This window comes from Semicossyphus pulcher, unplaced genomic scaffold, assembly GCF_022749685.1.
Source record: "Semicossyphus pulcher isolate SPU_LCO1_2020_fin unplaced genomic scaffold, fSemPul1.0.p SCAF_18, whole genome shotgun sequence".
NCBI lineage: Eukaryota > Metazoa > Chordata > Actinopteri > Labriformes > Labridae > Semicossyphus > Semicossyphus pulcher.
Genome location: NW_027211691.1, coordinates 25,128,181 through 25,155,929, shown reverse-complemented (window position 1 = coordinate 25,155,929; position 27,749 = coordinate 25,128,181). Strand labels below are relative to the sequence as shown.

The 27,749-nt window shown below is 39.5% G+C and overlaps 1 pseudogene; it reads left to right on the top strand.

Moving 5' to 3' along the window:
* Positions 1–27,749, top strand: part of LOC138595704 (uncharacterized) — a 69,611-nt pseudogene that overhangs the window by 15,512 nt on the left and 26,350 nt on the right.

Below are 27,749 nucleotides of genomic sequence, written 5' to 3'. Positions count from 1 at the left end.
ACTTTTATCTTTCAAACTGTACATTTACAATTAGTCCTCAAGTTTTTACATGAAGGTGACTTTGACTGTTGCGTTCAGGGACATAATGATCACTGAGGACATTTTGGGGAGTTTATACTTTGTATTTAATTTATTAAAAACGAGCTAAATTGATATTTATAGATTGATTTAAGCATATTGTGACATGAATGCTACAATAAGGATAGTAGTGAGGATAATTGTGTCAAAATAGAAATAAATATTTTAATGAACAAATTGGGTTTTTTTTGCTCACTCTCAATTCATATGTGGAGCATTTAAAACTTTAAAACTTAGTGTTGGAAACAAAAAGTTACAGACAAGATAAAGAAATAATTGTATATGCCAACATGAAGTAAGAGTGTAAAATATTTGACATCTGCAGACCGGTCCAAATGTTCTGGTGCTGCTGGTGGTGGGATTGACCTCAATATTTAAAACTTCTGGAAAAAATGAAATGCATAAAACATTACAGTTTATGTTCAGTGACATTGGTCAGAGATTTGATTTCATTTACAAAAGCCTAAGTCTATTTGAAGCATCTGTTTTTGTTTTCAGGACCTTTTAATTTTCTGACATACTTTTTAATTGTTCTGATGCTTTTTTTCAGAGGGAAATCTCAGTCAGGCCTTTGTACTTCTGCTGGATCTCCTATACACACCCTCATGTTCTTCTTATGTATCTTTTATTTCTTTACTGACTTAACATTAAATCCTTGTCAATGAATTGCCTGCTGCATGAACAGCCCTGACTAGCTGATGTACCTCATGTACCTGATAATATCAACTAAACACTTAATTGTTAACCCTAAATATGTATAAATTAGATGAGGTTACAGATAGCAATTCAGAATATTATACTACAGTTAGGTTTGCACAGAACATAATGACATGTAATGTTGCTGCTTATTTCCCACTAATGTAAGCCTACTTACCTCAAGAACAGAGCTTTATTTGTGAATTATGTTATTATTTGTTGATTAAGTGTTGTGGTAATTTAACACTATTCCTGCATTGCAAATAACCATTACTCATGATACCTATGTAAAGGATCAGAATTCCTCAAAATGTCATTATTATTTAATACAAATTGCAAATGTCCTGTTTTTGTCTTACTCTTTGTACCAAGATTATAATTTATGTGGACGGACTTTTATTACGACGGTGAGTATCGCTCTTGAACTCCTCACCATTAGCGGCAGGCGCATGCGCTGCTCCTCTTCCCAGCTACAGTTTTTTTCTAACCCAGCGAAGGATTGACAGGAATCAAGACGAAATGATGACTCAACATCTTTATTTTAAAGATTTTCAATGAGAGAACGAAAATGAGACTGATGTGAGTAAGCTCGGATTTGAGTCATGAACATTTAGTGACGTTTCAGTCCAAAAGACAACTGTTCACAAACTAGCATTAACCGGCGTCTGATGTCAAGATGGCTGACCAAGTGAATTGCCAACATTCCCCGTCTTTCTACTTACCTGAATTTTCGCACACACTCAACCTGTTTACTCATTATGCAAAACCGCAAACGGATTTCCACAGCAGGCTAAAGGTAGCAAGATAGTGCTACAAGAATGGCAGTGAAATGTAGTTTATGGACAACAATGCGCTGCGTTTCTCCTTTCCCTAACGCTCTTGAATCCCTCACCATTCTCAACGGGCGGCAAGCGCGCGCACCGCTCATCTTCCTTTACTTCGTCTGGAAGCCGGTGAGTGAACGGTTATCAAAAGTAAGGAAAAGAAGAAGAAGAAGAACAACATTTTCAAGTTTTTCAGCGAGATAAAGAAAGAAAAAAACGTGCGAGTTAGCTGGGGTTTTATTACATTAATATTTATAAACATTTGAATAAATAAAGGACTGAGTTTATGATGAGCTAGCTAGCAGGATGCGAAACAGCTAATATTGGCGTTAACCAACGGCTGCTGACAAGATGGCGGAGGATGGGCTGAAAAAACGTTAGGAACAATATTAAGCCTCGTACTAAATAAACTTTAGTCAGTTATATTGGTTTCTTTTTAAAATGTGATTAAAAGCCAATGTCCAAATAATAAAAAGGTATAATGCCTGCTGAAATATTTAGGTTATGAATGATTGTCTATTTAACCAGCTAAATGTATTGAGAGGGTTCACAGTTTTTTTAAGCTGTAAATGTAATATACTTAGTTGTTGTCTGTTGCTTAACTATTTTCTGTTAGTTGCCCCCCGGAATCTAAAAGCATTAGAAATAGAGTATGCTGTAATTCAAAACTAAATGATTGATTTATTGTCATCTATAGAAGAAGACGCCATACAGCAGACTTGATATTGCTAAAGTTAACAAAAAGAAAATCAATCTGTCTTTGTCTAAATGATGAGGTGTGCTGATTTTACTGTCCAGTTCAGGAGCAGGTGCTATTTTACAAACATTTTGAGATGCGCGGTGCCTTGTTTGAAAAGAGTATTTGCTCATTAACTGATTGTAAAACCATGTAGACATTACATTAATGTCTAATAACTGAGGAAATTGCTGCATGCATTGTGATCAAAGATATATTATCAAATGAATAAAACTATAATCATACAAGTTAATTTAATATTTTGGATAACTTAACATGTTTATAATAAAGCAGGAGGACTATTTTAAAATGTGATGGTTTTCATTGCAGGTCCTCAGAAGTTAACACACACACAGCAGAATGACAGCTGAGGATCCTGATTGCTCTTCATGAGGTGGGTCTTAGTGCAACTTGGATGGAGGTGAGTTAAAAGCAAACATAAGTATATAAAACTAAGCCTGCATGATAAGAGGAGGAAAATGTGCTATAACATTGTTCAATATTGCGATGACGATGTGATGTGCAATCAATTATTGAAGTGTGTTTATGAGCTATAACTGTCATTCTGCTGTTGGGCACGGGACTGTCGCATGTGCACGAAATGGCTTTTACTTTTTGGTTTTATTTATTGTGGTTCTTTTGTTGTGTTCATTGAGCTTCATCATAATCCAGGTGATAAAAAGTATGATTTCTCGTGCAGCTCTCACGGTGAAAGAAACTACACAAACTTGAATTTAACTGCTGATTGAATAAAACTGAGACCTAAATATTGATTAAAATGAGAGTTACACATGTGGGGGACATGATCCCTACACCAAAATGTACCTGCGATTCACCGAGCCTTATTGTTGCCACAGAAACAAATTGATAAGGGGACATTTTCTAAACAGACAAGACAAACGACACAGCAGCCGGGGGCCAAGTCAGCAGATTAAAAGTGAATTCAATCATGATTAAATTTGTTATAAGCATTATTGATCATGAAAATAAGAAACGTCTTCTGGTGTTACAAAGACGACCGCCGCAGCAACATTTCTGTGAAGAAACTTTTTCAGGACGTCTTACAGTGAAAAGCACAACCATTGCTCAAGGTAGGTAAACCCAGCTAACTATGTTAAGTTTGCTGACGAGCGATCTTAACCGAGTTAGCTTGGTTTAGTTTATGTGTTTTAATTTGAGCTAAAAAGAGGGAGATGATCATGAAGAGACCTGAACCAAAAAGGTAAACGTGTCATTTCCAGAAACTCTGCCATGGTGATATAGGATTACATGGAAACAGGCAATAAAACAATAAAACAGAAGATGTTCTGTCTGTCAGAGCTCAGACTTTATTTTGAATCCACAGAGCAGGAGGAGGAAAAGGACGTGGAGGTAGGGTAAGTTGTAATTCAATAGTTTTATTGTTTCACTGTCAAAGTCTGTGAATGAAGCATGATGTGCTGAGTAACCCTTTAGACCCTTGAACAGACTTGTGTCATGACTCTTGTGGTCTGAGCTCACAGTTAGTGTTACTGGTTATCTCTCAGACTCACTGAAGTCCAGAAGATGGCATTGGTTTTATTTGAACAGTATTTAATTTTATAGTGAATATTCTTTCAGCCACTCCAGATACAAATGACAAAATAAGGCCTCCTAATAAACATTCTTATTAAAGGTTCGTTCTCAAAGTCTTATTTTTATTCTGGAATTCAGGATCTGCAACAGAAAATGTATTTTGGCTTTGCTGTTTGGTTTTAATTTGACAACATTTTATTAACATCTACTAATTAAACTTGAGACATAAAGCTAATGCAGACAGTACATGAGAAGCTTGTCAAGAATTAAGATTAGCTGAATCCCTGATTTGAAAACAAATCTTTAAAATGTGTCAAACTGCCTCGTCATCAAATGCATGAAAGAAATACTAACATCTGTTTTTTAATATTTATGTCATGACAGATTTTCTGTCTGTGAAATCTCCGACTCATTTTGAAATGTTGTTCTCAGCTCTGATGTCAAACCCCTCTGAACTGACAGAGCTGGACCTGAGTCTCAACAAGCTGCAGGATTCAGACGTGACGCTGCTGTGTGATCTTGTGAAGAGTCCACACTGTAGACTGGAGACTCTGAGGTCAGTAGAGAGTTGGGGTCAGTCCATGCTGGTTCGAGCAGCATTAAACTAAATACATTCAGTTTCAAAGCAAAGTTGAAGTGTTTCCTGATAAACCTCCTCAACCCAGCCAACAGGTTTAATTCCTTCTCAGATCAATATGACGTGGCAGTCATGATGACACTAAACTGCAGTCATGGCTGATATTACTAAACTTTAATGAAGCTTTGCAGTGTTTATAATGAGAAACATATTTAACTCTAAATATTGTAGATATTCTGAACATTATTTGCTTCACATTCCTCCAGATTGTACACAAACATTTTTTAAAAACTTTTTCACCTTTTTAAAATGTAATAAGTTTTTATTTGTGTCTGGCTCTAAAGGTGGAGCTGGCAGAGTTTAAGAGGTCAAGTCACTGTATCTTTTCTAAAGTAGCAGCATGTTGTTGTTTTTGGCTTTTGCCTCCATTGTATAGGACAGCTGAAGAGAGACAGGAGACTGGGGGAGTAGAGAGTGGGGGGGGGGGGTGACATGCATCAAGTGATCGGCAGACCGGGAGTTGAACCCACGGTCAGTGTGTTGAGGACTGAAGCCTCTGTGCGTGGGCAGCCCGCTCCACCAACCGAGCCAAACCAGTGCCCCCAAAGTAGCAGCATGTTGTCATTAATATTAACAGGAACTCTTTTTCACACTTTGAATGTTACTGTTTTTAACCTGCATCCTGTTGAGTTCATGTGTTTGGAGTGCCAATTTATTTTTACATTATATGTTCTAAACCATCTTCAGCTCTTAACAGATTATAAGACTGAATTTCACACGGAATCATCGCTTTCTAACATAACACCATTTCTTCTTTATTCAGGTTAAGGGACTGCAGGTTGTCAAAGATCAGCTGTGCTTTTTTACAGTCAGCTCTGAAGTCCAATCCCTCCCATCTGAGAGAGCTGGAGCTGGGAGGAAACAGCTTGCAGGATTCAGACGTGAAGCTGCTGTTGTGTGGAGTCCACACTGCAGATATAAAATATAATCTGGTCTCATTATGTTTCCTCCAAAACCTCTTTAAGGGTGAAAACTAGTGATACAGTAATGTAATGTCAAGAAAAATAATATGTTTAATGTAAATGTGTAAATATTTATAAGTCACTTTATTAAGCACTCGCATGACCAGTGGTAATCTGAAGGTTACTATTAAACAATTTAAAAACTTTGTAGATGTGAAAAGTCTCCACACTTTTCTTTTTTTTCCTCCCAGAATTACCTTTGTTTTTTCAGAGAGACACCAGGCATGACACTAAGTACCTGAAAACTGGCCCAGGGTTTTCTGTGAGTCAGTGAGGTGTAGATGCAGAAGAGTGCACAGCTGGTAGTTTGTTGGTTTAACCAGCAGGTGGTGATGATGCATTAACTACGAGCTAAGACTCAAACATACAACTTGTTATTTAGTTTGTCTTTTAATTAGAGTTTGGTAAAGGAAGATGATCATGAAGAAATCTGAACTAAAAAAGGTAAACACTAGTGGTTCCACCAAATGACAATAGGAGGAGAAACTCTGACCTGGTGTTAAAGGATTACGTGAAAACACACTATGAAAAATGAAAGTGAAAGTGTGTCGATGAGAGCTCAGACTCCATTTTAAGTCGACAGAGCAGAAGGAGGACAAAGAGTCCGTCACAGGGTGAGTGTTTATTCAACATTATTGTTTTACAGTCAAAGTCTCTGGTTCATCAGTTAATGAAGCAGGATTGTGATATACACTTAAAATCACAAAACAAGGAGAGCTGAGCAGACGCAGTGCTGGATCGATTCTTCTTATAGTTTAATATAAATGTGTGGCATTTCTTCTTTTCTGTGTTTTCGTGAGACAGTTAAGGTTGAGTAATCTTTATTTGTGTAGTCTTATATCACTCATATGTTTTATACGGGTTTAAAAACTTAACAATAGTTTAGAACCGCGTTTCGGATATGCAACATGGCAGATAGAACATACGAGCTGTAGACAGAGTAAACCCTTATAGACACTTAAACAGACTTGATTGTTGTGGTCTGAACAGTTGTTACTAGTAATCCCTCAGACCAGGTCTGACATGATAATTTACTGGGCATTTCCTGGTGGACTGGGAGCTCATGTTGGGCCTGGGTGATATTTTTTGACGGTAACGACCAGCCCACAGAGCAGGAGCAGCGGCTCATTGGTTCTAAATTATGACAGACAGGCAGATGGCCCTATCACGTCTCTGAACCCTCCGCCTTCTTTTCTCTCGTCGCTGAGATGAAGTATTACGTCAGCATCACACTCATCAGTTGAGTACTTGATAAAATAGGAGAGTACGGAGAAGTTAACGGTTAAAAGACAAAATAATAAAACCCCTTCTGCAGCAGCAGTACACATTATCATGCAGCAACAGGTGTTTGCAGCGCCCGGTGGAGGAGCAAGTGCGTGTCAGAAAGGTGAGGGACAGAGAGCACGAGGAGAGTGAAGCTGTGATAACGAGCTACGTGAGCATGAATAAGACGTTAATGACCTCGGGCCATATTGTCTCATAATATTAGTGACATTATTAGGCTATGGGTTTCCCTTGTAATGATCGTTGTGAAGGCTGTTTAACAAACAGGAGCTACAGATTTAACCTCTTTAAAGTATTATTACCAAACAGTGACAGTCCTCCACTACAAGTAAAAGTCCTGCATTCAAATCTTCAGTACAAGTAGGTCAGTATTTTCATCAAATAAAGTTAAAGTAGCAAAAGTGTTGATCGTGCAGTAAAAAGATCCCTGTCAGTGTTTTACTTTTATACAAGATGTTTTTGGGTTAATGTTACTGCTGCATTAATGTGTATGTTGTGTTTTACTGCTTTCTATTTAAAGGCTGTGTTTATTTTAGCAACTGTATACACTTTGTTGTCTGATCTACAGTAATGCATCATATTCTATAAGATCATAAACTTTTTTTTTTTAGTTTCTGATCTGTGAAAACCACAAATCTCTGAACAGCGATTTAATGAGTTTAGAAAAACAGCCAGTCATATAATAGTAAAATAATAATCTGTGTAATATGAGTGTAGTTTGTAAATCATGCAAATATATTCGGTAGAAATGACAAAAGTGCAATAAGTATTTCTATGGTTCTGTGAAAAAACCAGCTTAACTGAGTGTGTTGAGCATCTCTCTCAACTTATAGAACTAGGCTCAGACTACACTTGCTAAATTATGTTTCAGATTTAAGGAACATTTCAGGATATTAGAAAAATACATTCAGTACATGAGAAGTCAAGAAGTCATTTATTGCACACTTTTAAACCTAGTTAGACTGAAGAGGAAATAATCAACCTTAATGATTCAGCAAAACAAGAAGACAAAAGAATAAAAGAGAAAGTTGCAGGCTGGTAGTCGAGACTCCATTTAGAGTCGGCAGAGAAGGATGTCACGCTGAGGGACGTCAGTTTAATGGAAATAGACACACAAACTCTGTGATTGCAGGTAACTTTTGAAACATATTCAACACTCTTCTTGTTTATATCTCACCTGTTTGTCTTCCTTGTCCACAGGTTGTATTACTTGTATGCAGTACATATATTACATATGTATACATACATTCAATCTGAAGTGCAGAAGATGAGTGATTGTGTGGACAAAGAGGAGGACAGAGCAGAGTCTCCTGTGTCAAGCTGTCTCTCTATGAAGAGTGACTGGTCTAAAGATTTTCCTCTGAACTTCAGTAATGAACCAGGACCTTCAGATTCACCGTAAGAGAACTTCTTTTTAACCACCAAACTCTCAAACAACTTCAGCTTGTGTCCTTTGAACTACAGTTGCAGCAACAACAAACTAAATTACTTTATTTTTTTTAATTGCCAAACTGTATAAAGAGCTGGTACAGAAATAGTCACTGAACACACATGAACACATTAATGATATAAGTAAATATAAATGTAGTGTAGTAATATAAATAAAAGGCAGAGTAAGTAGGATCTTCCTAAGAAATCATTTATGAACTCATGTTAAAATATGTTTTCTAACTTATGACATCACTCATCACTTATGACACCCCAGAAATTTGTGACGTCTTCATCTGCAGATAATCTGCCCTCTGTCTGTATTTTCTAATGTTGATGTTTTGCTTTGTTTGGGACATTTCTGGGTGTCAATTATTGGGCAGTGGTGTGTAGACCCAGCAAACAGTCTGCAGGTCTGTGGAGCCGCAGTATTGACGTCCCGCCCCTTCCTCTACCCAAAACACACCTTTACCTTGTGGCCTTGACGTGTTAGAGCCCTCAGGTGGGCTCAGTCTGCAGCACAACAGCTTCTTGTGTCGGTCTGAAGCAGATATTCACGCTTATGGAAAGTTCAATAACTCTAGTGTTAGTGTTAGTTACGTCTCCTCTCGCCGTTCCTCCTCTACTCTGCTACTCGGGAGCAGAACGCTAAAATCATTCTGCCCTCTGCCATGAGCCTCACTAAAGCATAATGATTCCTTCTCTCACCCAGTCTTCAGACGACAGTTGCTGTGACACATTTCAGAGCAGGTGTTTATTGTTTTATATGTGATTAAACAATGATTCATAATCTGAGGGATTTTTCTTGTTTCCCCAGAAAGAACAAGAGAAGTGTTTCTGGGGAGGAGCTGCTGTCCAGCTGTGTTTTATGTCAGGACGTCCTGAGAGATCCAGTTTCTACCAGCTGTGGACACTGGTTCTGCAGACAGTGCATCACCTCACACTGGGACCAGTCTGGTTCGTCTGGAGATTCCTCCTGTCCCCAGTGTGAAGTAAGATCTGTAACAAGAACAGGACTGCAGACAGCCGGGCAGACCAGCACTGTACAAAGTAAGACTGTACATCTGTGTGCTGATGTCATTGTGTCTGAAAACAGGACTTTCTCATTTATTATTATTACAGGGACTTTTGTTGGTGTGCAGCACTTTTGAATATATTTTTTATTGAGCACTCATATCACAGGAGTTGTACATGATACAAACATTCACAAAAGAGCTTTAGACCAATGCTCACCTCATTTTGTATGAATTATCCCCCCCCCCCCGAACATACAGGACATCCATCCAGGGAAAAAAACAAAACCAAAAAAAAAAAAAACATACATAATCATAGGCTCACCATCTTTTCAAGTTGTGTACTACACACTATAGCTCACAAGGATAAATATCACAACTGTAGATGCTAGAGGGCTGCTAAGTGGTGCTAAGCAGGCACAGTCTTAAGTTTACCCAAATATGTCAGCACTGGATCCCAGACTGAAAAGAATTTATCCCTGGACCCCCTGAGAGTGTATTTTATTTTCTCTAACTGTATAAACTGCATTAGGTCATTAAACCACAGAGACACACTAGGTGGATTTTTAGATTTCCAATGTAATAAAATTCTTCTACGTGCAAGCAGTGTTGTAAAAGCAATGATGTTTTTATATCTTTTCCTTATTGTACAGTATCTTCTATCAGTAGTACCAAATATGGCCATTACTGCACTGGGCTGTAGATCAATATCAAGAGCCTCTGACAATGTTTTAAAGATTGCAAACCAATAGGATGTTAAGGCTGAACACGACCAAAACATATGGGTTAAGTCGGCAGGAGTATTTCGACATCTGTCGCAGCTTGCATCCGTGTTAGGGTATATTTTAGCAAGTCTGGCTTTGGAGTAGTGGATGCGATGTAAGATCTTAAACTGTATTATGCTTAATCTGGCACATGAAGAGCTGTCATTCACTCTTAGTAAAGCGCTGTCCCAAATGTCTTCTTCCAAGTCCTCTCCCAGCTCATCCACCCAAGCTGCCTTGATCTTTGCACGAGTTGTATTTTTAAAAGAGGATATACAGTTATTGATTCTTGAAATAAGTCCTTTAAAGCTGAAGGTAGTTTCTAATAGATCATCTAAACCGGAAGGTGATGGTAAATATGGAAAGTTGGGGTCATGATGTTGAAGGAAGTGGCGGACTTGGAAATAACGAAACAGGCTAGACCGAGGGAGGCCAAATTTATGTGATAAGTCATCAAAGCTAGCAAAAATACTGTTTATATACATATCTTTAAATTTGTAAATGCCTTGTCTTTGCCAGAGAGTAAATTCGGAGTCTAATCTAGCTGGAAGGAAAAGATGATTATTGTGTATGGGACTTATATGGAGAAGATTATTAAACCTGAAGCTATGTCTAAGTTGAAACCATATTTTGAGGGTATTTATGACGACTGGATTGTTGGTGTATTGAGAAGTAGAAATGGGAAGGCTGGAGGTGACCAGGGCTCTGAGAGAGGTTGAAGTGCAAGATTTAGCTTCAAAATGGCACCAGTCCGTATCAGGAGTGTGGAGCCAGTGCATGATTTTTTGAACATTTGAGGCCCAATAATAATGACAAAGATTTGGGAGAGCCAGGCCACCCTGCATTTTAGGCCTCTGTAACAGTTCTAGTCGTATTCTAGGTTTCTTCCCCTCCCATATAAATGAAGTGAAGACCTTATCAATAGATTTGAAGAAAGATTTAGGGAGATAAAGTGGAATACACTGAAACAGATAAATAAATTTGGGGAGTACATTCATTTTTATACAGTTCACTTTTCCTGCTAAAGATAGGTGAAGTGTTTTCCATTTCTTCAAGTCTGATTTGACTTTCTCAAATAGCAGACAGAAGTTTTCCTGGTAAAGCTTCTGCATGTCCCTTGTGATGTTAATGCCCAGATATCTAAAACCATTTCTAGACATCTGGAACGGCAGAGCATTGTCCTGTATTTGAAGAGCCAAGTCATTAACAGGATAACATTCACTTTTACTAAAGTTCAATTTGTACCCAGAAAAAGCACCAAATCTCCTCAGAGCATGGATCACATGGGGGGCGCTTGAAACAGGGTCCGATACATACATTAATAAATCATCTGCGTACAGAGATACTCTATGCTCTTCCCCTCCCCTATGGATTCCACTTAATGAGGGTAATGATTTGAGTGCAATGGACAAGGGCTCTATGGCCAGGGCAAATAGCAGTGGGCTGATAGGGCAGCCCTGACGGGTGCCTCTTGACAGCTGAAAATACTGAGAGCGTTTGCCATTTGTAATTACTGAGGCTTTGGGTGAGGTATATAAGAGTTTAATCCATGAAATGAAATTAGGACCATACCCGAATTTCTTTAAGCATGTAAATAAATATCCCCATTCTACCCTATCAAAGGCTTTCTCTGCGTCGAGCGTGATAACCACCTCGGGGACTGCACTGGACGCAGGAGAGTGAATAATATTTAATAGCCGGCGGATATTTGTAAATGAATGATGCCCCAAAATAAAACCAGTCTGGTCAGCAGAAATCACGTCATGCATTGTGGCTTCTAAACGTAAGGCAAGGGCCTTGGCCAAGATCTTCACGTCACAGTTTAAAAGGGAGATGGGTCGATACGAGCCACATTCCGTGCTATCTTTACCTGGCTTAAGCAAGAGGGTAATTGATGCTTCAGTCAGTGTCTGCGGAAGGGATCCATGAGACAAAGAGTCATTAAACATATCAAGTAAGATTGTAGACAGCTTACTAGAGAACTTTTTATAGAACTCTGCAGGGTACCCATCAGGGCCAGGCGTCTTGCCATTCTGCATTGCCTTAATCGCGTTAATGATGTCCATAGATTTTAGTGGGAGCTCAGTCTCAGTCCTGTGTCTTGTTTTTATAGAAGGAGCTTGGAGATCATTGAAAAAATGTTCCATGTCAAAGCTATCATTTGTTATCTCTGACGTATACAGATTTGAGTAAAACGAGGTGAATGTTTCGTTAATTTCTTCTGGGTCAATAGTTAGTTCACCATCATCTTTCAGTATTTGTGGAATCTGTTGGGACACGGAGCGGCACTTAAGTTGGTGTGCTAATAGCCGTCCAGCTTTGTCGCCATGCTCATAGACATACCCCCGTGATTTTAATAGGAGACGTTCTGTCTTTTCAGTTGATGACAAATTATATTGAGTTTGGAGGTCCAGCTTCTTTTTATATAATTCAGGGGAGGGGGAGGTGGAGTACTGAGAATCCACCATAGCTATTGCTTTAATGAGCTCCTCTTGTTTTGTTCTTTTCATTTTATTTGTTTTAGCAGAATATGATATAATCTCACCCCTGATTACAGCTTTTAATGTTTCCCTTAAAAGAGAAGGGGAGGTGTCCTCTTTTTTGTTGGAATCTATAAAGTCATCAATTTTTTGGGAGATCATTTCACAAAAAGTCTCATCAGCCAGAAGATTTCTATCTAATTTCCAAGAGGGGCGTTCTAATTTGTAAGAAGGAAATGCAAGGTCTAATATTACAGGGGCATGATCTGACTCAGCTATAGTTGAGTATTCAGCGTTTGTGACAAAGGGGAGAAGAGTCTGGTCAATAAAAAAATAATCTATTCTACTATACGAATGGTGTACAGAGGAGAAAAAAGAAAAGGACTTGCTTTGTGGAAACAAAGAACGCCAGGGGTCAACACCTCCTATCTGGTTCATAAAGGCTGATAACAGCTTGGCCTTTTTAGACAGGTTCGTAGATTTAAAGTTGGAACGGTCTAATACCGGGTTCATTACACAGTTTAAATCGCCGCCAAATATCAATTGTTGTGAGTTCAAATCTGGGATTAATGAAATTATTTTCCCCATAAATTTATCATCATCCCAATTTGGGGCATAGATGTTAATCAAAACCACAGGCTTATGGTAGAGAAGTCCAGAAACCATTACAAATCGACCTTGTGGGTCTGAGGTGACAGTGGTCGCACTAAACTGGATTCTTTTATGAATCAATATGGCCGTTCCACAAGTTTTAGAGTTAAGGTTGGAATGGAACACGTTCCCCACCCATCCTTTTTTTAGTCTGACTTGATCTTTAACCAGTAGATGGGTTTCCTGTAGAAATACAACATCACATTTTAAGTATTTTAGATGATTAAATATTCTGGCTCTTTTAACAGGCCCATTTAAACCTTTTACATTCCAGCTAATGAATCGTATAGCAGCCCTCTTTGCATCAATACCATCTCTCATGTTCAACTATAAAAAATAAAAATGAAAAGAGTAGTAAGTAAAGAGAAGTTAGAGCAGTGGTTGTGATAAAGTACACAGTTATGTTCGTTTCTTAAGTGAACTAAGGTGAACGTTTGTTGCAAAAATGTGGTGGTGTCCTTTCCCCTAACCCTATCCCATGTCCAAAACAAAAACAGAACTAGAACTAAGCCTATACTTGTCCTTCTCCCTGAGGCAAGCTGCAGGCTAAACACTATTTCCAAAAACTTCTGGCAATACATTCTCTTGACACTTATGCCCAGGAAGGCTCCCAGTGGTCATGATATGTTAAAATAAAAAATGAAAAACAATAAAATGGTTGAGCAATACAATAACTGTAAAACAAACGAGCATATATGAAAACGTGTATAACATAAATATTGAAAGGCAACATAAGTGGTCTGTACAGTAGAAGAGCTCAAGATATGTACTTGTGTACAGTATAATACCGATTAGTCCAGCAATAACGTCAGTGAGTGTTCATACCTCGGGTCCTCAGACCGCTGGCTGACGTGATGGGTTGAAGAGGTGATCTTACATGTCAAAAGCTCAGATGGTTAACCATCTCCAGGCTGCACAGACCAAACCACGACATATATGGCCTTACTCCTTACCAAACTTCTGATCTAGAAACTTCTGAGCTTCATCATGTGCAGCGCTTTTAATAAAGTTATTAATATTTTCATTTAACCTGATTCTCTCTGTCAGTTTAGCCTCAGGATGTTTTACTCTCTCTCAGCAGATGGTGGTCTGCAGGAGGTTTTAGATGAGCATAAGATCAGTCTGAGGAGGAGATGTGAACATGTGACTGAAGGAACTGATGAAGCAGGAAGTAGAACCCTCCTCAACAGGATCTACACTGAGCTCTACATCACAGAGGGACAGAGTGAAGAGGTTCACACCCAACATGAGGTGAGGCAGCTTGAGACTGCTTCCAAGATGGAGGCCCTCCATGAGACTCCAATCAAGTGCCACGACATCTTCAAAGCCTTACCTGACCAACAGAGACACCTCAGAGTGGTCCTGATGAACGGCGTCGCTGGTGTTGGAAAAACCTTCTCAGTGCAGAAGTTCACTCTGGACTGGGCAGAGGGCTCAGAGAACCAACATATCAGTCTGCTGATTCTGCTTTCCTTCAGGGAGCTGAACCTGATCAGAGACGAGCAGTACAGTCTCCTCCAGCTGCTCCATGATTTCCATCCAACATTACAGAAGCTCACAGCAGAGACGCTCGCTGTCTGTAAACTGTTGTTCATCTTTGACGGCCTGGATGAAAGCAGGCTTTCATTAGATTTCCACAACACTCAGGTTGTGTCTGACGTCTCACAGAGGTCATCAGTTAACCTGCTGTTGACAAACCTTATTAAGGGAAATCTGCTTCCCAAGGCTCTCGTCTGGATAACTTCTCGGCCTGCAGCAGCCAATCAGATCCCTCCTTCATGTGTGGACAGGGTAACAGAAGTACGAGGCTTCACTGACGCCCAGAAGGAGGAGTACTTCAGGAGGAGGTTCAGTGATGAAGAGCTGTCCAGCAGAATCATCTCACACATGAAGACATCCAGGAGCCTCCACATCATGTGTCTGATCCCAGTCTTCTGCTGGATCACTGCGACAGTTCTGGAGCACATGTTGACCACAGGCCAGAGAGGAGAGCTGCCCAGGACCCTGACTGACATGTACTCACACTTCCTGCTGGTTCAGACAAAGAGGAAGAAGCAGAAGTATGATGAGGGACAAGAGATGAGTCCACAGGAGCTGATCAAGGCTGACAGGGAAGTTCTCCTGAAGCTGGGGAGGCTGGCGTTTGAACATCTGGAGAAAGGAAACATCATGTTCTACCAAGAAGACCTGGAGCAGTGTGGTCTGGATGTCACAGAGGCCTCGGTGTACTCAGGAGTTTGTACAGAGATCTTCAAAAGAGAGTCTGTGATCTTCCAGAAAACAGTCTACTGCTTCGTTCATCTGAGCATTCAGGAGTTTCTGGCTGCAGTCTACATGTTCCACTGTTACACCAACAGAAACACAGAGGTACTGGAGGCTTTTATTGGAAAGATAACCCTGGATGTCTTTCTGAGGAGCGTCATGAAGAAATCCCTTGAGAGTAAGAATGGTCACCTGGACCTGTTTGTTCGCTTCCTTCATGGCCTCTCTCTGAAGTCCAACCAAACACTCTTAGGAGGCCTGCTGAGGCAGACAGACAGCAGCCCAGAAATGATCCAGTCAGTCATCAACAACCTGAAAGAGATGAACAGTGATGCGAGCTCTCCTGACAGAAGCATCAACATCTTCCACTGTCTGATGGAGATGAACGACCTCTCGGTCCATCAGGAGATCCAAGAGTTCCTGAAGTCAGAGAACAGATCAGAGAAAGAACTCTCTGTGATCCACTGCTCTGCTCTGGCCTACATGCTGCAGATGTCAGAGGAGGTTCTGGATGAATTAGACCTGAAGAAGTACAACACAACAGATGAGGGACGACTGAGACTGATTCCAGCTGTGAGGAACTGCAGGAAGGCTCAGTAAGTCCAGATTTAAATAACAATATAGACACATGTAGATCTGTGTTTTAGGTCTTAAGATGTACACATTATAACATGTTAAAAATTCTAAAAAAAAATTTAATTTATTGGAAATATATTTATTTATAGCTGTCAATTTAATGAACAGGTTTTATATTTATTTCTAAAAATCATTCCATCTATTCGTCTGTTTCTGTGAACCTTCCCTTGAGTGACAGAGGCGTCATGTTGACCTGGTAATAGAAGATAATGACTGAAGAGGTTGTGGGTTATTTAAAAAAGTTAGTTATTATTACCTGAGTAGGTTCTACAAGGTGCTGTATAAAGTCAGACACACATCATACAGCTTATTATTTCTGTACTGAAAGCATTATGTTATTGAGTTGTCTCTCTGTCTGTTTTCCTATTCTTGTGAATGAGATGTCAGGAACACCTTTAAGAAGTAAAAGAAAACTTCAGCTCCGTAAGGATGAACTGATTTGATTTATTAGATAGGACAGTGAAGAGCGACAGGAAAATGGGGAGGAGAGGGTGGGCATGACATGCACTAAAGGGCCATGAGTCAGAGTTGAAGCTGCGCTAAAGCTCACCTCTGTGCTTGGGGAGCCTGCTGTACAGACTGAGCTGAACCAGCTGACTAGATTCTTGTGGTCAAAGATTACTGAGCTCTCTCAAAAATGTTTTGGGCTCAAACTCAAGAACTGATACAAGACTTATGACACAACTTCATGCTAACATCTTCTAGAAAAAATGATCAAGTAAATGTGACATGTGAGCAACAACGGCTGCAGAGAGAATGATGCCATCTGTGGTGGCTTAGTGAACGATCTCCTCTGGTGTAGCTGTTCATGTTACTGTAGAGAAAAGGGTCCACTGACAACCAAATGCTGTTCAGAGGAACACAGAGAGACGTTCTCTGGTATTGTGTCCCCTCTGTAAATGATTGTGGTGTGACCTCGTGTTTAATGTAGCTCACTAATTTTTCAATATACAAATATAACCCAGCCACAGTTAACCTGTCATTCAGTGGGAAATAGAGATGGATGAAATCTGCAACTTGACAGGTTACCAGACACATTTAACCAAAAAGCAGTAGTTTTAGTTGCTTAAGAATTTAAATGAGATGAGACAGCAGCCGCTCTGTGAGCCCTGGAGGGAGGGGAGGAGGCACTCATGTGCATCACGTGATCGAGGCCACTGGAACTTGGAGTCTCTTGAACACGAGCTGTGCTGAATAGTCTATTAAAGTCTTTACAGGTGTTTTCTCTCTCTTGTTGGTGAAGAGAAGAGTCGTCACAGAGGTCTGCTGTGTGTACAAGAGAAGGATGGTAGACTTCAGACTGTTAAAGGGTCATTTAGGGGGCTCAACAACCCGTGCACGAGTCCACTTGAAGAGGTGGTCTCGAGTACAGTTCATGTGTGCTCGGGTACGGTACGTGTGAAAGCTAACCGTACCAAACCGTGGAAGTGGACTGATTTTTATAATGTCTTCTCTGAAATCTACGTAAGCGCGCAGCACCGCCGATCTCATCCTCTGAACTGCACAGCCATGGCTGATACCGTAGGAATGTAGGTGAGAGGGTCGTTCTTGAGATTTTTTCAACATATGAATAATAGCAGGCATAGTGCGAAGGTGGACTCCACTGTATGGGCCTGGGATTATGCGATTCACACGCTTTCCTACACTGCAACAACAACATAAACGATGTTCCGTAGTTGATGATACTCTTCTTCTTCTCCTTGTTTTTGAGGTGCATTACCGCAATAAAGCAAAACAAAGGTTAAAAGTCTGCGTGTAAGAGAGATTAAAGGGAATCATTGTTTCCCGTCAAACATAGTGAGAGAAGATGAGCTGAACCACTGATGTGAAAAGCAGATCTTCAAAACAAGATGTCAAACTGTTTAGTCCTCAAATGCATGAATTAAATAATGGTTTATATTTCCTATTAATTCATAATAATGTATTTCGTAATGTTTATGTCATGACAGACTTTCCTCTTGTGGAATATTGGAGACTCACTGTGAAGTCGTGGCCTCAGCTCTGAAGTCCAACCCCTCCCATCTGAGAGAGCTGGACCTGAGTGACAACGAGCTGCAGGATTCAGCAGTGAAGCTGCTGTGTGATGGTCTGCAGAGTCCAAACTGCAGACTGGAGACTCTGAGGTCAGTTCACTGACTCTCTGTTACTATTAGAAATCTTGAATGCTTAATTAATGATATAACCTCATCTATGTTCATACAGTACCAGTCAAATGTTTGGACAGGCTTTCCCATTCACTTGTATGAGAAAATGTGTCCAAACTTTTGGCTGGTGCTGTAACTTCAATCAGTCAATCAATTTTATTCAAAGTGCAAAATCACCATGCAACATGGTCACAATACACTTTACAATTTAAAAACATAGACATAGGACAAAACATACAGCCAGAAAAAAATGAATAAATCAACCAACTGACATGCATATATTTGTAAGTTTTATTTTGTTCATATTTAAAATGTTTCTCTTCCTACATTTAGTCTCCAGTCCTTCAATAGACTTCTGTTTGTTAAAAATACAGAAAATGCAAATCCAGAGGATTCTTGAAACTTACTTCTGTTTGGAAATCAAAAGGTTTACTTTCTGAAGAGCACACTTTTCTTTAGTTTTAATTGATTACAAAATCAAGACATGTTGATGTTTACACATTTAAAACTTGAACACATCAAATTGGATTGTTAATGAATTTTATCTCCATATCTTTTTTCTTTATTCAGATTGAGGAGCTGCAGTTTGTCAGAGATCAGCTGTGCTTCTCTGGCCTCAGCTCTGAAGTCCAACCCCTCCCATCTGAGAGAGCTGGAGCTGAGCTACAACAAGCTGCAGGATTCAGCAGTGAAGCTGCTGTGTGATTTTCTGCAGAGTCCAAACTGCAGACTGGAGACTCTGGGGTCAGTTCACTGACTCTCTGTTACTATTGTAGACCTCATGTGTTTCATTAACGACTGAACCTAACTCATGTTCATCAATAACTTGTGGAAGAAATAATAATCAGGTCCGATTCAGCGTTTGGTTCAGATGAGTTTCATTCACAGCGCAGCAGAGAGAGATGGTCACAGCAAGTTGTAGCAAACCTCTCTGCCTAGAGTCCGCTCTAGTCAGAATATATATCTTGGGTCACAGGAAACAAAGGGCTAACCAAAAGCGCTATGCTAATTGAGTGACAGCAACAAAGGGCAGGACGCAACTAAGATGAAAGAAGCTACGGTGTCATTCTCAGAGGGGGGTGTCTGGGAGACCCAACTAACAAGAAGGTCCAAGCTAGCTTCTCGAGGCTCAGTGGTCTTAGGGGTGAAGAAATAACATTGTCTCACAGCCTGATGGCTGAACTAATGTAGAGAAGGAAGTTAATCACAGGGTTCCTCTGGAAACTTCAAAACCTTGATTAACACTGATGTGATCGCAGGAAAGAAAAAGATTACACTCTGATGTTGTTCTGCTCTGAAGTTACAAAACAATCTGTTTAGACAATGTAAACTAAAAGTAGAAAGGTGGAACGAGTTGTGAAGTAAACCATAATTATTTAAAATGTTGACAAATACAGAATTAGAGCCATAATTTCTGTTTCCACACCGTATAGATTCTGTGTTCATATTTTCATGTTTCTTACACTAAATTTATTCTGCAGTCACAAAAGACTTCTGTTAGTTAAAGAAACCAGAGAAAATGTCCTCTGTCAGTTTTTACTGTCAATTAATGTTGATGATTTTTGGTGAATGATCTCAACTGTATCCAGAATACCCCCCCTCTCTTTTTTATGTACTTTCTTTTTTTCTTCATTTTGTAACAGAAAACACGTGGTCACTCAGTTACACTGGATGGTGTACAAGTTAGACATGGAGTAGTACATTTGAATTCTCATTCACTTGCATGTTTGTTTGTGTTAACTATGGTTTCAGTTGTCATACTCATTGCAAGTCAGGTATGTATCCCATTCAGTCCAGTACTCTTCTCCCTCTTCTTTCTGCAGTCTTAAAATGAAGGTCATACGTTCCTTACTGTTTATGCTGTTTACAATGTCTATCCATTGCTTCAGAGTGCGAGGCTCTTTAAGACGCCAGAGTCTTGTAATTGCCTTTTTACTTGCTACCATAAGAATTCTTAGTAGATATTTCTCTGACATTCAGATCCTTGGGGAGGTTTCCTAGGTAAAGAGAGGCAAGTGAACTCCATATTGTGGTGGTAATTTCTGATGGCGAGAACAATGAAGTTCTTTGACAAACAAAGATGTCTTCTGATGTCTTTAATTGGAGAATAATAGAAGTTGAGTAAAAGCCGTTCACAACTCGAGCTGGGTCAGACCAGTACTACACAGAACGCAGCTGACTGACACAGAATCAAGGGTCACAGTGTGTGCTATACATTACAGAGAGAACTCCCTCTCACAGAGACAAAGCAAGGTGTTATTGTTATGACTTCAGCTGAGGCGCTTGGCTATCTAGAGTTTACCCCTCGCCTTGGAGCTCTTTGCCCCAGACAAGGCGACTATCTCTCTCAGACAGAAGGAGCAACAGTAAATCTGCACGAGACCCTGGAGAGGAACAAACACTGTGTCTGAAATGATCATGCATGCATCATTAAATTAACCTCAGCTGATTACACCGTGATTATTGACTCTATAATATTACAGAAGTTAAAACATATGATCAAACAGGTTAACATAAACATTTCCTTCACACATATCAAATCCTAAAATATTCCTAACTTCAACCTGGAAATGCTCTGAGATGTGAGACCAAAAGATGTGTGTGATCTGCCATAAAGTGCCCACAGTGTCTCCAGCATTGATTCTGAAGTCCAGTTTGTTTTCGTTTAATTTTGAGGTTATGAAAAATGTTTGAAAAAAGTCTCCAACTTTGTGAGTTTGAAGTGTTCTTCTGAGTATAGATGATGGAAGTCCGTTCCTGTGGAGAGATTTTTATGTCCAGTTCTCTTTCCTGCTTTGGCTTCATGTAGTCTTGGACCCCCTGTTTTTTGCACCCCGCGTGTGTCCTTTGTCAGTTTTATTCCCAAGTATTTTATACTTGTAGTATTCCATTTAAAATTGTTTTCAAGTTCTTGTGAGGGGTTAAAATTACAGGTCAGAGCTTGTGCTTTCTCTATGTTAAGGACATAACCTGATAATTTACCATGTTGTAAGAAGATCCACATACTGGTGTACTGGATGATGATTTTTTCAAGACTACAAGAACATTGCCCGCACACAGACATATCTTGTGTTCCATGCCTCCTTTTTTAACACCTTCAAGGGTTGTCTCCTGTCTGATGAATTGAGCTAACGGTTCAATGAGTAAGTTAAAGAGCCCTGGACTGGCCAGAATCACCTCGTAACTAATACTTGTTTAAAAATGATGAAGTAGAATTTTCTCTTTGGTTCACATTAATAACAAGGATGAGGATATATTAATGTTGACCAACACATTTAAAACCTGAACACATCTGATTTGATTCTAAAAGATCTTTATCTCCATATCTTTTTTCTTTATTCAGATTGAGTCTCTGCAGGTTGTCAGAGATCAGCTGTGCTTCTCTGGCCTCAGCTCTGAAGTCCAACCCCTCCCATCTGAGAGAGCTGCAGCTGAGAGACAACAAGCTGCAGGATTCAGGAGTGAAGCTGCTATGTGATTTTCTGCAGAGTCCAAACTGCAGACTGGAGACTCTGAGGTCAGTTCACTGACTCTCTGTTACTATTGTAGACCTCATGTGTTTCATTACCGACTGAGCCTAACTCATGTTCATCAATAACTCACATCATGACCGTATAGATTCTGTGTTGTTCATATTTTCATGTTTCTTACACTAAATTTATTCTGCAGTCACAAAAGACTTCTGTTAGTTAAAGAAACCAGAGAAAATGTCCTCTGTCAGTTTTTACTGCCAATTAATGTTGATGATTTTTAGTGAATGATCTCAACTGTATCCAGAATAACCTCTGACCTCATGTTTGTTTTCATGAGAAAGTTTACTGGCTGAAGCAGAAATATTTCTTTACTTTGATTTGGTTACAAAAATCAAGACATGTTGATGTTTATTTACACATTTAAAACTTGAACACATCAAATTGGATTGTTAATGAATTTTATCTCCATATCTTTTTTCTTTATTCAGATTGAGTCGCTGCAGTTTGTCAGAGATCAGCTGTGCTTCTCTGGCCTCAGCTCTGAAGTCCAACCCCTCCCATCTGAGAGAGCTGCAGCTGAGTGACAACAAGCTGCAGGATTCAGGAGTAAAGCTGCTGTGTGATTTTCTGCAGAGTCCAAACTGCAGACTGGAGACTCTGGGGTCAGATAACATTATTGTTCTTCTATTCTGAGATGAATATGATGTGAAAATGATGGCGACACTAAACTTTAGACATCAGGCTGATATTATACTGATCCACACCTGATGGTCAGTATGTTTTCTTCTTCATGTGTTTTAGATGATGTTCAGAAAAACTCTAAATTAAAAGGACTAAATAAATGTTTTCAGCTTCAACCATCAGATAACGATAGATATATTCAGGATGTGTTCTTCAACATGTTGATGGAGCTGTCAGTCATGATGCTGATACTGACTGAATAGTTGGAACTGTAGATGCTTTGATTTCAGGACTTCTCTATTAGTAACAGAATTAATACACATTGATTTAGTTCACATTGATCCACAATTGATCCTGATATATTTGTCTTCTTTGGAAGCTTCTGGATCATCAAGTGAATCTTGAATCAGTTTCTCAGAGTGTTTCTGTGTTTGGCTGCTCAACATGAGTTTGTACAGTCTGATCCACTGGTGGAGCTGGCTCAGTTTAACAGGTGGAGGCACTCAAACTTTCTTGAAGTAGCAGCATGTTGGAGTTAATATAAATAAGAGCTATTTTTATTGTTGTATGTTACAGTATTTAACCTGCATCCTGTTGGGTTCAGGTGTTTGGAGGATCCATTTTAATTCTTCATTCTAAACTCTCTTCAGCTCTCAGCAGATTATTAGACATTAACTGATTAATGATGTTACATAATTATTCTTTATTCAGATTGAGGAGCTGCAGGTTGTCAGAGATCAGCTGTGCTTCTCTGGCCTCAGCTCTGAAGTCCAACCCCTCCCATCTGAGAGAGCTGGAGCTGAGCTACAACTACCTTCAGGATTCAGGAGTGAAGCTGCTGTGTGATTTTCTGCAGAGTCCAAACTGCAGACTGGAGACTCTGAGGTCAGTTCACTGACTCTCTGTTACTATTGTAGACCTCATGTGTTTCATTACCGACTGAGCCTAACTCATGTTCATCAATAACTCACATCATGACCGTATAGATTCTGTGTTGTTCATATTTTCATGTTTCTTACACTAAATTTATTCTGCAGTCACAAAAGACTTCTGTTAGTTAAAGAAACCAGAGAAAATGTCCTCTGTCAGTTTTTACTGTCAATTAATGTTGATGATTTTTAGTGAATGATCTCAACTGTATCCAGAATAACCTCTGACCTCATGTTTGTTTTCATGAGAAAGTTTACTGGCTGAAGCAGAAATATTTCTTTACTTTGATTTGGTTACAAAAATCAAGACATGTTGATGTTTATTTACACATTTAAAACTTGAACACATCAAATTGGATTGTTAATGAATTTTATCTCCATATCTTTTTTCTTTATTCAGATTGAGGAGCTGCAGTTTGTCAGAGATCAGCTGTGCTTCTCTGGCCTCAGCTCTGAAGTCCAACCCCTCCCATCTGAGAGAGCTGGACCTGAGTGACAACAAGCTGCAGGATTCAGGAGTGAAGCTGCTGTGTGATCTTGTGAAGAGTCCAAACTGCAGACTGAAGACTCTGAGGTCAGTAGAGAGTTGGGGTCAGTCCATGCCTGTTGGAGCAACATAAAACTAAACACAGTATCAAAGTGAAGTTGAAGTGTTTCCTGATAAACCTCCTCAACCCTCCCTCCTGGCGTCTTCTGTGAACGGTGACAGGCTTCAGGATTGGACAGAAACACAGAGAAAGATAATAAACAGACAGCCAATCAGAACAACCAGAAGCTTGTTGTGATCGTGTGTTTGAATGCATGTGGAGACAGATGTTGTAATATAGATGAGTACAGAAAGTAAAGCTGGATTAGAGCTGATCACATTACAAGCTGTATGGAGACAGACTGTCAGATCTTACCTGTGTTTTTACTCCCACCTGAACACTAAAGAATTGATCAGATGGTCTCCACTCTAAGATCAGTCTGACTGAAGCTCTGAAATCAATCACCTTTAATTCTTTTACAGCCATGTTTCCTGAAAGATCCGTGCGTCACTTCAAACTCAGAAGTTGTGATTTTGTTTGTTTGTTTTCTGACCTCTGGTGGTTTCACCTTTCACCTTGGTGCAGTGATGTAGACCTGTTGTACATGATTCATCAGTACACTGTGACATCACTGGTGGGCGTGGTTAAAGGTTGAAGAGAAGTGAAACAGTGAAAAAGACGTGAAACTTTAAACATGAGAAAGTATTTGAGACTCTGCTGCTCAGCCTGGTGACAAGTTACTCTTTAACACCTGTTAGCTTTGTGCTAATGTTTCCAACAGAAGACCAGAAAGGTCAATAAATAAGAAACTACTGATTTCTAATGTAAAAACTGTTCACATGTTTCAACAGTAAATGCATCACTGAACTGTTTCTGACATAATGATGCCTTCAGGGACTCTCCCTCTTCTGTGAGTCTCCAGTATGTTAGCATGAGAGGAGACGTGCTACGCTACAAAACCACTTCTGTCTTCATACTGGATGTTCTGCATTACTGACCAACAGCTGATGAACAGAGTCTGAGTGTCAACACTGATTTTCTGTCCTCTTCTCTCGTCAGATGGAAGTCGATGGAGTGGTGATATCTGTCACTGGTTCTGTCCAGAGAGGATGAGCTGATGATCAGGGAGGTTTAAGCAGCAGCTGGTGTGTGGAGACGCTCTGACTGGGCCGTGTGACTGAGAGGAAGAGTGGAGAGGAGAGCTTCAGCCTTTGTTTTTATCACATGACTGAACATTAAAACTTTAGATTACGTTCATGTATATAAATAGATTTTCTTTTTGTTGAACCTGTGGGAATGTAGAGACGGTAAGATCATTAATAACCACATATTTCTAAATAACATGTTGAAGTTTCATTCTGAAGTTCTGGTTATATTCAGTTATTTCTATATTATAATAGAGAAGGAGTCCCTTGTAAGTTTTCACATTACATGATTAAAGCAGACGTAAAGGCAACATGTGGAGCTTTTTTATACAGAAATACATGTCAAGTCGTGTGTTTCTGTTTCTGCTGCTTTTTATATCAGATATTTATTCTTTGTTTGTCCTTTTTAAAAATACTGGACAGGAGTGTGGAGCGATCCAAAGGCAGGAACAAAGGTACAACATTCTCTCAGTGCTCCGAGTATATTTACTCAGACACTGTATTCATCTTCATACTTCTACACTCGTACTTCTTAGAGAGTAGGCCGGACAGCTTTATATGTGTAGCACATTTGATACACTGAGGCAGTTCAAAGTGCTTTACAGAGTAATGAAACATTAAAGACAGATTTACAATAATGAAGAACAGGAGTAAAAGATTTAACATCCATTAAAGAGCAAAGTGCAGACAAAGGGTGCAGTGTTAAAACAAATAGAGTTTATAATAAGTTAGCAGCCATTAGACAGTCGAGTAAGCAGTGTAACAGATTATTTTAGTTCAGACTGAAAGGCGGTCAGAGTGGAGGCTCGTCTAACATCATGTGGGAGATGATTCCAGGTCTGTGCTGCAGGATATCAAAACGCTGCTTCACCATGTTTGGTTCTAACTCTTGGGACAGCCCCAGATGTCCTCAGGGTCCTGGATGGTTCATATGTCACGAGCATATCAGAGATGTAATTGGGCGCTGAGCCACAGAGAGCCTTATACACAAGCAGAGAGACTTTGAACTCTGTGAGGAGCAGGCAGCCAGTGTGAGGATGTAATGTGCTCATATTTCTTTCGTCAGGACTCTTGCTGCTGCATTTTGAATATGCTGAAGTTGCTGAACAGCTTGTTTTGAAAGCCCTGTGAACAGACTGCTGCAGTGATCTAATCTGCTGGAAATAAACACATGTATAAGTCTTTCATGGTCTTGTTTTGACATCATTCCTCTGACTCTAGAAATGTTTTTTAAATGGTAAAAGCTGAAGAAGTTACTGATCTGATGTGGCTGTGAATGTTTCAATCTGAGTCCAGGATCACACCCAGGTTTCTTGCTCGTCTCTGATGTAAGAGAGAGCGACTGAAGCTGAGAGCTGACACCCGGTCTTTCTTTCCGTGGCTCAAAGACAATTATGTCGGTCTGATCTCTGTGAAGTTGGAGAGAGTACCACCACATTTATTCAACAGCTTTGGTTACAGGTTACATTCAGGTAAAAATCAACCCAGTGTGCTAACACAAGCTTGTTTTCTATTAGTGCACTTGGTGTTAACCCACACAGAATAATACCTCTGTGGTGTAAATGTGTGTTATTGTTGATAACTGAGCAAAACAATGAATCTATAATCTGAACTTAAAGCGATTCACTTACATCAGGATAACTGGAAGGAGTGGATCTTTCATTTCTGCCTGCTAACATGCTGTAAGCTGCAAAAAGTACATTTCATTTCACTCCTTGACATCACATGACCAGCTTTAGGGCGACCTTTGACCTGCTGAATTGGAGCCACCTTGATCACATGACACCAGATGATTTATGAGCAGAGATCCTGGCAGGAAGTTCTGATGTCCAACTTGTAGATTTGTCATCTGACTAAATAATGAAGCTCAGAGTGAATCTCAAGTTTCCCATCGTGTGACCTCTCTTCAAGGCTTCTTTCTTCTTCACAGCATCAACACCTTTGGAACATATCGACTTCATTTATGACTGACTGAAGAGCAGTGAAACCCTGTGAAATATGATCAATGAGAAGTTCACTTACTGAACGATTCAGGCTGGAAATTAGAAACCTTGAGGATGTCCCTTACTGCTCGTTCTCACGCTCAGCAGGTTTAATATCTGCTCTGCATGAAGCTACAGAAACACATTTTCACACACAGATCCACTTCATCAGACTCATCTAACAGTTATTGTGCTCCAGGTTTTGCCATGGATGTTAATTTCACCCAGTTTTAAAATGGATTAATTGAATTAAGTGAAAATGACAGATAAACGATTATTATATACAACTGAGGATATTCAGCTCAGTATTAAATGTTGAAAAGAAAAGGGAAGCTTGACAAGGAAACTGGACATTACATTTGCTAATTGAAAACAGAAGGTGAAATCTTAAATAGGAAAGCACCTGGTAGTTTGTTGGTTTGGCCAGCAGGTGGTGCTGCTGCATTTACAACGAGCTGAGACCATAGACTCAAACACAATCGAACTTCCTCTGTCATCACTTTTATCTTTCAAACTGTACATTTACAATTACTCCTCAAGTTTTTACATGAAGGTGACTTTGACTGTTGCGTTCAGGGACATAATGATCACTGAGGAAATTTTGGGGAGTTTATACTTTGTATTTAATTTATTAAAAATGAGCTAAATTGATATTTATAGATTGATTTAAGCATATTGTGACATGAATGCTACAATAAGGATAGTAGTGAGGATAATTGTGTCAAAATAGAAATAAATATTTTAATGAACAAATTGAAGACTTTTTTTGCTCACTCTCAATTCATATGTGGAGCATTTAAAACTTTAAAACTTAGTGTTGGAAACAAAAAGTTACAGACAAGATAAATAAATAATTGTATATG